The sequence below is a fragment of the Temnothorax longispinosus genome, chromosome 8 (assembly GCF_030848805.1).
Source record: "Temnothorax longispinosus isolate EJ_2023e chromosome 8, Tlon_JGU_v1, whole genome shotgun sequence".
Lineage (NCBI taxonomy): Eukaryota > Metazoa > Arthropoda > Insecta > Hymenoptera > Formicidae > Temnothorax > Temnothorax longispinosus.
Window position 1 is genome coordinate 11,194,862 of NC_092365.1, and position 11,503 is coordinate 11,206,364.

The window sequence follows — 11,503 nt, forward strand, 5'->3', positions numbered from 1 at the left end:
GCGCGTGCGGTAGCGCTAGGTAGGGCGAGAATGATAGCCGGTGTAGAGGAGCGACTCGGCAGGAGAAAGGAGGTACGAGCTTTGGTGCGAGGCAAGGCATAGAGTAGAGTACAGGTAGGAGGGAGAAGTGAGACGCAGAGATGTACGAAGAGAAAGAAAACGGGACGGAGATAAAGAAAGCGATAGACAAAGTAAAAGAAAAGGATAGAGGAAGAGGAGGGGAGAGGACGAGTGGGAGGGGGAAGAAGTTCGAAGGATAAGAAGATAGACAGAGAGAGGAGGTTGCTGGTAAATAGCTTAGAGGAGAGAGGATGGGAAATATTCAATAGAAATGTAAGAGGACACGAGGAGGGGGAGTACACGTTCACGGGGGGAAGAGGAGATACGGTGCTTGACTATGTAATAGGGGAAGGAGAAGTAAGAGAGAAGATAGAGAGCATGATAGTGGGGGATAGAGTGGACTCGGATTATCACCCCTTGGAAATAGTAATAAGAAGAAGGAATGAGAAGAAAGGCAGAAAAAGAGGGTGAAAAAGAAAAAAAAGGGGAGTGTGGAACGAGGAAGGAGCAAAGAGGTTTATCGAAAAAATAGGAGAGGTGGAAGAAAAAGGGGAAGAGTTGAATAAGGAATGGAAAGAAATGGAACCAAGAATAACAGAGGCAATTAAAGGGGTAGAGGAGGAGCTGGAGGGTAGTAAGAAGGTGAAGGTGGGATGGTGGGATAAGAAGTGTCAAGAAGTGAAAAAAGAGGCGAGAAGAAAATTAAGGGATTGGAGGAAAGAAAGAGGAGAGGGCAGCGCCTACAAAGAAAAGAAGAAAGAGTTTAGGGAGCTGTGTAAGAGAAAGAAGGAAGAAGAGAACCAGAGATGGGAGAGAAAAGTGGAGGAAGCAAGGAGGGAGGCGGAGGTATGGGAGATAGTAAACAAGAAGAGATAAAAAAGGAGGGGAATTGAGAAAGGAATAGAAGAAGAAGAATGGAAAGAACACTTTATGAAGTTGTTGGGAAGAGTAGAGGGGAGGGTAAGGATGGAGAAGGAAGGTGGGAGGGAGAAAAAGGAAGGAGAGAAGGAAGAGGAAATAAGTTTTGAAGAAATGAGGAGTGCGATTAGGAAGTTAAAAGATGGAAAGGCAATGGGAAGGGATGGGATTCCAGGTGAGGTTTGGAAGCGAGGAGGGAAGGAGTTGGAGAATTGGGCATGGAAATATATCAACAGGATATGGAAGGGGGGAGGATGGCCGGAAAATTGGAAGGAGGGAATAATCGCGCTAATCGTAAAGAAAGGGGAAGGAAAAAGGGCGGAGGAGTATAGAGGGGTGACAATAATGCCGTCTTTGTATAAAGTGTACACAGCCATTCTGGCGGAGAGGTTAAGAGGAGATAGAGGGAAAGAGAATAGTACCACAGAATCAGACAGGTTTTAGAAGGGGGATGGGAACGATAGACAACATCTATGTGCTGAACTACTTGGTGAACAGAAGGTTAGAGAGGAAGGGAAGAAAATTGATAGCATGTTTCGTGGACCTGAAGGCGGCTTTTGACTCGGTGGATAGAGGAGTGCTAATAAAAGCTATGAGAGAAAGGGGAATAAGGGAAGGATTGGTGAAAAGAACGGAGGAGATTCTAAGGGCGACAAAAAGTAGAATAAGGGGGGGAAACGAAATGGGAGAAGTGTTCTGGACGGGGAGGGGGGTAAGGCAGGGATACCCGTTGAGCCCGTTACTGTTCAACGTGTTACTAGCGGATTTGGAATGGGTAGAGTTAAGTGGGGAGGGATAATGCTAGGAGGGAAGAGGGTGTATACTTTGGCTTATGCGGATGATGTAGTGCTAATTGCGGAGGACGAGGACCAAATGAGGGGTATGCTAGAAAGACTAGAAGGGTACTTGAGAAGAAAAAGATTGGAACTGAATGTGGGGAAAACAAAAATAATGAGGTTTAGGAAAGGAGGAGGAAGTGATAGTAAGAGAAGGTAGAGATGGAAAGGAAAAGAGTTAGAAGAGGTGAAGGAATTTCGGTATTTAGGGTATGTGTTTCAAACAAACGGAGGACAGGAAGCGCAAGTAAGGGAAAGGATCAAGAAGGCGGCCGCGGTGATGGGGAAGGTCTGGGGGATAGGGAAGAGGAGATTTGGGAAAGACTGGGGAAAAAGACTGTGGCTGTTTGATAGACTGGTATGGACGGTGTTGGGTTATGGAGCAGAAATATGGGGATGGAGAGAAAGGGAAGGAATAGAAAGGATGGAAGAAAGGTATATCAGATGGGTCTTGGGAGTGGACGGGAGAACACCGTGGTATCTTGTTAGGGAAGAGCTGCAAAGGGGGAAACTAAGAGGGAGAGCAGGGATGAGGGCATGGAGATTTGAGAAAAAGTTAGAGAAGGATAGAGGAAGTGAACTGGCGAGGCTATGTTGGGAAGAGCTGAAGGGAAGGAAGAAGGAAGGGAAAGCAGGCTCAAGCTGGGAAAGAGAGAGAGGAAAGTTCTTCGAAGACAGAGGAGTGGAGTTAAAAGAGTTGGAAAGGCTGAGAAGAGAAGGTGGAGAAGAATGGTTTATTAAGCTGTTTGGAGGAGATAAGGAGACGCAAAGGAAAGAGAGATGGGAGAGGATCGAGAAATTAGGTTATATTAAATGGTACAAGTTTATAAAAGGAGAGGGTATCCCGGGATATCTGAAGAAGGGATGGGGTGAGAGTAGATGGAGAAGAGTGGCGAGATTTAGATTAGGGAATGAAATGAGAGAAAGCAGTTACTGGGAAGTGGAAGAGAAAAAGAAATGTAGGTTATGTGAACATAGGGAGGAATCGTGGGAGCATGTATGGGAAGAATGCAGGAAATGGGAATCAGGAAATAGAAGTTGGCAGGATGGGTATTGGATGAGGAAGGGGGAGGAGAGGAATAAATGATAGAACTAGGGGGGAAGAATGAGAGAAAAAAGGGAGTCGGAAAAGTTAGAAAAAGGAGGATGGGAAAAAGAGGGAATGGGCCAAATAGGGAAGAGCTGAGACAGGAAGGAAGGAGGCCGAAGGACGGAGTCGCGGCAAAAACGGAGGAAGAAGAAGAGGGATGAAGAGAACTACGGGGAGGGAGGGTAAACTTTTGTGAGGTCGCAAATGGCCAAGCATAGGGGAATTGAATTTTTTGTAAGAGATTTGGGTACGTTCCTCATAAAAACGCCTTGTAAACCCTGCTGGGAAATACAATAAACATTAATACATAATACTGAAAGTATTACAAACTTTCGACGCGGAAGAAATTTTACTTTCGACCTGCGAAAACACGTTTGCTTTGATAACAATCACAACATGGCACGTAATCTTACTAAACTCCGTTGGTCATGGCAAGTTCACACAACATACAAATTTTGAGATAATTGAAAATACGATTCCGCCTCTTGTCCGACTTCGCCCCGGTCTCCCCTAATTGTTATATATTGGTGTTTGCTGGATTAATTTTGCTTCTAAATATTGAAACAACTGTGTATAAACACCCAAAATTGAATTAATTAATTTTGGTGCAAATATCATTCAGAAATTTTATGCCGGCAAGAACGCTGGTGAATTATTTTATAATTAGTGCAATAACTGTAAAATTCTTCTCAATTGAATGCTGTAATTATTGTACCATATTTGTGCAATTTTCCTGTCAGGGCAGTTGTATCGCCATGTGATATTTCGTATCCTTCTCTCTTAAATTATGGTATTGCTTAGTTGCTTTCCGTAATCAAAAGAATTCATTTATGGATTTTTAAAAATAAAAAATAAAAAATTTTAATCAATTAGAACATGGTAATATCTGAAAGATACATGCAATCAATGGATTTACTTTTCCGATTACGACCGACGATGTGTTAATTATCGACCTATGCATACGTTATATTGTTTATTTAGCTCTAAGTATTACTTAAGTTTCATGACCATTAACCCTAGAACGGTATGCTTTTTAATGTAACGTAGATAGAGTATACATGGGTTACAACCTGCCGTTTTCTTTTTATTATGACTTTTGATCAACTGCACATTTTAGGGCAAACTTTTTTTAAATCGATAGTTTAGAATCTCAGGAACTTGAATATCCATGTTAGAAGCAAAAAAAGTTTTTGCACAGGATTTATTTACAAAATATCAAAACAAAATTTTTTTAATTGAGTAAAATTGAGGTTTTTGGTTATTTAATCATATTTCTTTTTCTAAAACGAGTTGTGATCTAATTCTACAAAAATTGTAAAGGTCTATAGTTGTACTTTAAGAGGATTAATGCATATTTTCAATTACTTCCAAAAAGTATAATTATTTTGAATGGTGAATGTAGATAATTTTTGGCTCTTAATAACTTTTTATAGCAATGAATAAAATGAATTATTTGCGTGATTTGTCATTTTATATTAAATATTTTAAGTAAGAAATTAATAAATAATCTAATGACATTAGCATTCTAATAACAAATAACAAAAATTGAAATTTGCGTTATTGTACATTATTAGGTAACCCAATTAAGAATTTCAATTGACTATAACGGGCAATGATTATAATCGTGGCAACAATTATAATCGTCGTGACATATTGTCACCCCGTTTCAACCAAGGATTCTTGGTCATTCGAACGCTGATGTAATTTTAGATGCTTATAATATAAGCATCTTAATGAATTAATTAAATTTATTGCAAAAAACATTAGCCAGGGTTCAAACCTGGAACCACTCTCATTCCATGCGGGTGTCGTACCAATTCGACACCACTGAGGAGGCATGTGGTAATAGTTATCGCAATAACATGTATTAAGACGACAAACAATAATAAGATGGAACACCGATTTTCAGTCAATGGTGTGTATTCAAACAGAATAAGTAATTTTTACTTCGCCAGATAATAATTAACCCAATTATAAGCATCTAAAATTACATCAATTTAGAATGACCAGAATCCTTGGTCGAAATGCGTTGACGATTTGTCACGACGATTATAATTTTTTCCACGATTATAATCATTGCCAGTATATAGTCAATTGAAATTCTCAATTGGGTTAATTATTCTCTGACGAAGTAAAAATTACTTATTATTAGATAATTTTGGGGTTATAAGATCAATGAAAAAAATGTTTACTTAATTTTTCAATTTTATTTTATTACAAAATTCTATTTAATTATTTTTTCAAAATTGGTATACATTACAGGTTTACTAACGTTAACAATACACTGGGTTAGTGTAACCCGGAGACTAACTTTCGATGTTTCTTACTCGACAGTTTTCAATGCTGGTTCGATTATGAGTGCAGCTTAGTAGAGGGCTCTCTAAAGTTTTTCTCTGCCCTGGTCCGGACCCCCTCCCCGTACGGTATAGAAGTGTTGCAACTTTTAAAATCGCTATGGGTTATGCTAACCCAGTGTACCGTTTTAGGGTTAAGAGGATGTTGGAGTTGTCTGTTTTACCGACAAAATTATCATTTTTTTTTCTACTATTATGTAGCGTCGTATTAATTTGACAGAATTAAAAATGCTTCTCCATAATTGCAGTACATACATAAATGATTTAAGGAAACTCCGATTTTATATAGAAAACAAGAAAAAATTACGGAAGTACAGATGTTTACTTACTTTTATCCTAATATGACGTCTCAAGTTGCAGCGATCGCTGTTAACTTATCACAAGATGTGTTTCATACAAGAGATATACCATTGATACAAACGTAAAAATGAGTTTCCCTGAATTGCACAATAAGAAAAACATCGATAAACCCTTCAAATCGAGATTAGAAGTATAATATAAGAGTACAGTATGTATTTACGATTTATGCGTATGTGTGTGTGCAACGTAGATACTATCCTTGTCTATACAATGGAAGTATAGAAAATGGTAATTTTGTTGATAATACAGACGACTCTTGCATCACTATAACAAATGTATTGACTGCTTGCTTTGCGACTTGTATATCAGTAGGTATAGTAGGCCGGTTCTAACTCAGCAGCTCCGCGCGGGGAGCGGGGAACTCGGTAGCGAGGAGGCTGACGTCACATGGGGGAGGGAGGATTATCAGGGTTTCGACGAACGTGTCGAGATATGTTTATAAAATGTTTATAACAACGTATCACATTACAAAGGCTAGCGCCACCGTCCGGCTGCTAGAATTTATAAATCATCAATATAAATAAACAGACTTAGATTGCGTGACACTTGATATTTTTTTTTCTTACATTTCATACACAGAGTGGATGTTGGAACGAAATGCGTTACTCGATATTTTACTTCTTCATTTTTTCTAAGAAGAGCTTTTTTATCAAGGTTTCGGTGAGCCTGTCGGGACGTATTTCGCGATGCCATTCGGTTATTGCGTCTCATCTGCACTACAAAAGCTAGCGCTGATGTTTTGACGGTTTAAAGATAAAATATCCAAGATAAATAATTGCTAAAAAAAATCTAGAAAGAGCCGTTTGAGGATGATTTAACCGTCGCGGTGTCCTCTTCATTTTTAAAAAAAAAGTTTATCGGAGATTCGGCGAGCGTGACGGGACATATTTTGCAATGCCATTCGGTTATGGTGTTGCGCATTACAGAAGCAAGCGCCGATGTCCGGCTGTTTGAATTTATAAACAAATATATGTCGTACGATAAGTACAAAAATGCATAAGCATCTCATGTCGCGAAGATGATGGATCTGTATATTGGCGAGTAGACCATTCTTCAGCTACGTCTCGCACGTAAACGTTCCAAATCGAGTTGAAGTTTTTGCGCTAAGTGTTCAGTATAAAGAAAGATTTTCACGATAATGAGCAAAAATAGAAATAAACCATAATAATTTTGAGGCAATAGGGGTATTCAAATAAGTTAGGGCTCAGTCACAATGAGAAAAATAAGGAATAAGGAATAAGGTATGTTGCATCTCACTTTAATGTACGTGTATTGAAGTGAGATGCGACATTTCTTTATTCCTTATTCCTTTATCTTATTCCTTATTTTTTTTATTGTGACTGAGCCTTTAGAGTTTAACGGTTTGACAGGTTATAAAAAGTTAATTTTTACACTTTTAACCCAAAGATTAATGTGATAGGTTAATGAGTCACTTATGTATTTTGCATAACCTTAAAGAGTAGTGCGCCCAAAGTTAATTAATTAACTTTTTACTCGACTTTAACCCGACATAGCCTGTTAAACCGTTAAACTTTAACTTATTTGAATACCCCTAATATTAAATGAGTCATCCGACGAAGATCACATGTTGTCGCATGACAGATGATTACATCAGTAATCAGAGTGATAACCTTATGGAAATTATCGACAAGATAGTACTTAATTCACAAATCATTGCGCTGAATCGGACGTACGAAGTAGAGTCCCTATATAAGAATCTGGCCACTGAGTAGACTCACACGTATTGGCTCAATCAATCTTTTGTAACAAAATGGCGAAACCAATTAGAATCCGATTACAGCCCCCTTCTCCTTCTTCTTCTTTAGATTAAGGCTGGCGAGTCTCTGAGTGTCCTTGACTCTAGATGCTAGAGTCTCTGTATAAGATGCAAGACGCCATTTTGTTACAAAATAGCCTCAATGGCCAGACTCTTATATAAGGATTCTAGTACGAAGTTCTGCGCTATATACTTTTATTATTCTACGGGTGGTGCTAGGTGATGCTCTTGCTGTACGTGTTTCGTACATGGTCACTTCGTCAGACGTAGATGTTGCACACATGTATGCTGTTTGAAAGCATGTGATTGAATTATCTCGATGCGATAGATGGCCGGTCCTGTTCTAATTATAGAAATTCGTTGTATCAAATATTTCCGTATAATATGTACCCAATTTGTACACAATAAAAAAACATTGCCATGAATGGGACAGTATAAAGTGCGTGCCTTTTTGCGGCGAGAAACATGGAAATATTCGACCTTCACGAGAAATATATAGACTCTATATACAATAATGCTGATAATTACGATAAAAAATTAGATATCATCAATGTTACCAAGGACAATCAAGATCTACGAAGAGAAAGATTCATGGGTGTGCAACGATTGTCACCGGTGCAGTTTCTTCACGAACGCGAACTTGGTATACGCGGAACCAGTGAATACATCGTCAGACAAAAAGTCGTTATACTGAGCATCTTCGTAACTGGCCTTGAAGCCGACGGTGGTCCAACGACTTCTCGGAGCCCATACCGTCCACCTCCAAGCTGCCCAAGATCCCGAGAACGGGACTGCCACAACCGAGGGTGGTTCTCCGGCCGGACGACCGGGTCACCATCCTCCATATGGAGCGCACGGCTCTAAACATGCGCATCATGGCACCACCACATCGGGACAAGATGGAGGACGGTGCGCAGCAAAGACAAACCGTCTTGTTGCCGGAGCGCCGATAATCTCCAGAACCGACCGACCGGCCAGCTTTATCAAACTGACGATCGCTCTATTCCACCGAATCTTCCCGATTGCGATTCGCGCCCTCGCCGGGAGATCCGTAGCCGAACCGCGTAAACCGACTGTATATAGCCCGCGTACGCGCCTTCCGTATCCATACACGCGCATTCCGCAGGTAACCGTTCCGCACCGCGTAAACCGATTATATATAGCCGGCGTAAACTCGTTACATCACCACGCAACCCGTTGCACATAACCCGCGTGATTTGTATGTGTAAAACCGTGTAAATGCATGTGTAATTGCGAGCGCTTCCGGCGCCTTACTTATTGTAAGCCGTTACTGTTAATAAACCGTAATTATTGTCAACTAAAACCACGTCAATGCCTCTGGGCCTACCTATCGAACTCCTGGTCCGACGAGCTAGTCCGCGTTCGATACCTCAAAACAGTAGGTCGTTACAATATATATAAGAGCAAAAAGTCGACTTTAAGTCAACTTGAAGTCGACTTCTACCGATACTGACTTGGCAGAAAGTCGACTTTTTTAAGGACGAAAGTCGACTTGAAGTCGACTTGAAGTCGGCGAATGTCTCAAAAAACGCCGACTAAAAGTCGACTTTTTGTCATGACGGGAAGTCGACTTCTTGTCATGACGGAAAGTCGACTTTTAGTCGGCGTTTTTTGAGACATTCGCCGACTTCAAGTCGACTTCAAGTCGACTTTCGTCCTTAAAAAAGTCGACTTCTCTGCCAAGTCAGTATCGGTAGAAGTCGACTTCAAGTCGACTTCCCGTCATGACGGAAAGTCGACTTCCCGCCAACTTTTAAAGTCGATAAAATAAACCGCCGCCGCGTACGTCTGGAGGTCGGTTGTGTATCTTGAAATGAGGTGAAAATGACAAAAGTTAACAGATTTTATTAGATTCTGATAAATAAAATCGTAGATACGCTAATGAATTTTCTCACTTTTGTAATTTTTACCTCATTATTTCAAGATACACAATCGACCCTTTGCTGGAAGGCTAAAACTGATGCATTTCGATTTTTTTTCATATATAAAATAATTTAATTATCTAAAAAACTGTATAATTACAATCCTAATGTTTTATTCTTAATTACAAAGGCGGCCACTGTGTGCCGTCATATCTGTGCCACTTCTGCGTGCGCGGATTCCGGCAGCCACTTCTTGTAAGCTGACAACAGAACTAAAATTATAAATATATAATATCCACAGACTTTTATACTAGACCATTAACATCTATGGACGCACTGCCGAAAAGCTGATGCGAGTGCGAGGTGCAAGTGTTAGTGAAGGGTGCGGCCATATTGAATTAACAATAAGTCACTATCGGGTGTTCAGTTGCTCATAATGTGCGTTTATCTGCATTCGTTATTACAGTACATAACGAAGCAGGCGAATGTTTTTGTGTTAAATATTGGTACATGTTATCAATAAGTTTGTAAGTCATGCCTTCAACGTGTAGCTACTTGAATGCCGAAATCGAACCACTACTCCTGTAGTATTAAACCCTTTCTTTTGGACATTCTGTATATGCCAGACTATTGTATAGAAATCTTGTATAAAACTACTTGTATAGAATCTGTAGTATAGCATATCTTGACTAAAATCAACATGGCGGCAAGCATCACGGCCGAGATGCCTGTCAGCGGTCTAGTATTGTATAGAAGTCTACTCGATGATAATATCTAAATATTATTTTATAAATTAAAATCTCACATTTTTCATCCAAACCCCAGATTTCTAGCAGTTTGTATTTGGACACGACTCCCTGCGACTGCAACGTTTGTACTATTGCTTGAGTGCGTGGTATCAACCTGAAAAAATCGTATTGAATTGATGTAATCTATTCGATTAATCAACGTGAAATAGAAAGGAGATAGAATAACGACTTACTTGGCCCATGACTTGGTGATGCTCCCAGGTGTCATCAGCAACGACGGAACAAATCGTTTCAGCTTAGGGTACACTTGACCCTCCAAGAAGAAATACGCGAATCACTTTACACCGTCCACAGATGCTCTATATCGATGGTAGTCCCCATCCGGCCTTTCCAAATGTACCAGACACGCGGCAAATGATCTTCCCGGTTCCTTGATTATATCTATAAATGAGAATAATATTCGATCATAATGAAGATTAATATCTTTATAAATAAATAGGGAAAACATTATAAAGCAACAATTGTGATAAAAATACCTTGGCGGTGGATCAACCAATAATTCACTAAGATGGCATAGCGTGGAAGCGAATTTCGGCAATCATTCGGGTTCTATCGCCGTGACACCTCGCATATATATCTTATTCGTTTCGTACACCTCTTTATAAGCCACCTATTCCGGACTGATTTTCCGTAGAACGCACGAAGAATGCATGAACCAGGTTCCTCCATTTCTGATGGTGTTCTGAAAGATGGTTCAGAATAGAGAGGTCGCATTCAATAGGTCTTAATTATCGATGATAATTAATAACACACCATACCTAACCTCTAAAGCATATTTCCACTTGGCCTTATCCTGATCCTTTTTTAGATCCGCCATACCTGCAAGAACTATCTGGCGCAGCAATTTCGCTTCCATGTCGGTTGGTAACGGCATTCTGTAACAATTCTTGTTGTAGACAATGTAGACAACCGTCTCAAACATATTGCAACATACATACAGTCAAATTCCAGTATTCTGATCTAATCGAGGAAGTCAACGGGAAGACAATGATGACGACGACGACGACGTTTCGTGGCGGTGGTTGATAGCGCGGCGCTTTTCGACGTCTTATCGTGTCCTGTCTCGCGGCATGTATTCCTTGCACTCGCGTAAACATTAATTTTCTCCTCCAGCCTCCTCGAGATTCGCCGCCATATTGATGACGCGCCGTTTGACTGCTTTCCGTCTTTTTATAGTCGACTATTTAGAAGTCGACTTTTAGTCGACTTTCCGCCATTTTTAGAAGTCGACTAGAAGTCGACTAGAAGTCGACTTATAAAAGTCGACGGAAAATTGACTTTTATAAGTCGACTATTTAGAAGTCGACTTTTAGTCGACTTTTCGCCATTTTTAGAAGCCGACTAAAAGTCGACTTATAAAAGTCGACTAGCCGTCGACTTTCCGTCAACTGTGCTCTTAGGGTATATATATATATG

At 40.1% G+C, this 11,503-nt stretch overlaps 1 protein-coding gene and 1 long non-coding RNA gene across 5 annotated transcripts in view; one reads left to right on the plus strand and one right to left on the minus strand.

The window, feature by feature from the left end:
- LOC139818277 (uncharacterized) overlaps positions 1-11,503 on the plus strand; it is a 91,091-nt gene that overhangs the window by 12,990 nt on the left and 66,598 nt on the right. The window lies entirely within an intron of this gene.
- On the minus strand, positions 9,388-11,248 carry LOC139817386 (uncharacterized). 4 transcript variants are annotated; one of them, XR_011733219.1, is made up of 5 exons: positions 11,026-11,248; positions 10,907-10,962; positions 10,564-10,769; positions 10,261-10,468; positions 9,388-10,181 (listed from the first exon to the last, which is right to left on the minus strand). It is a non-coding gene; the product is annotated as an uncharacterized lncRNA (long non-coding RNA). The 4 variants fall into 4 exon arrangements; XR_011733218.1 differs by having other exon boundaries at positions 10,851-10,962; XR_011733216.1 differs by having other exon boundaries at positions 10,846-10,962.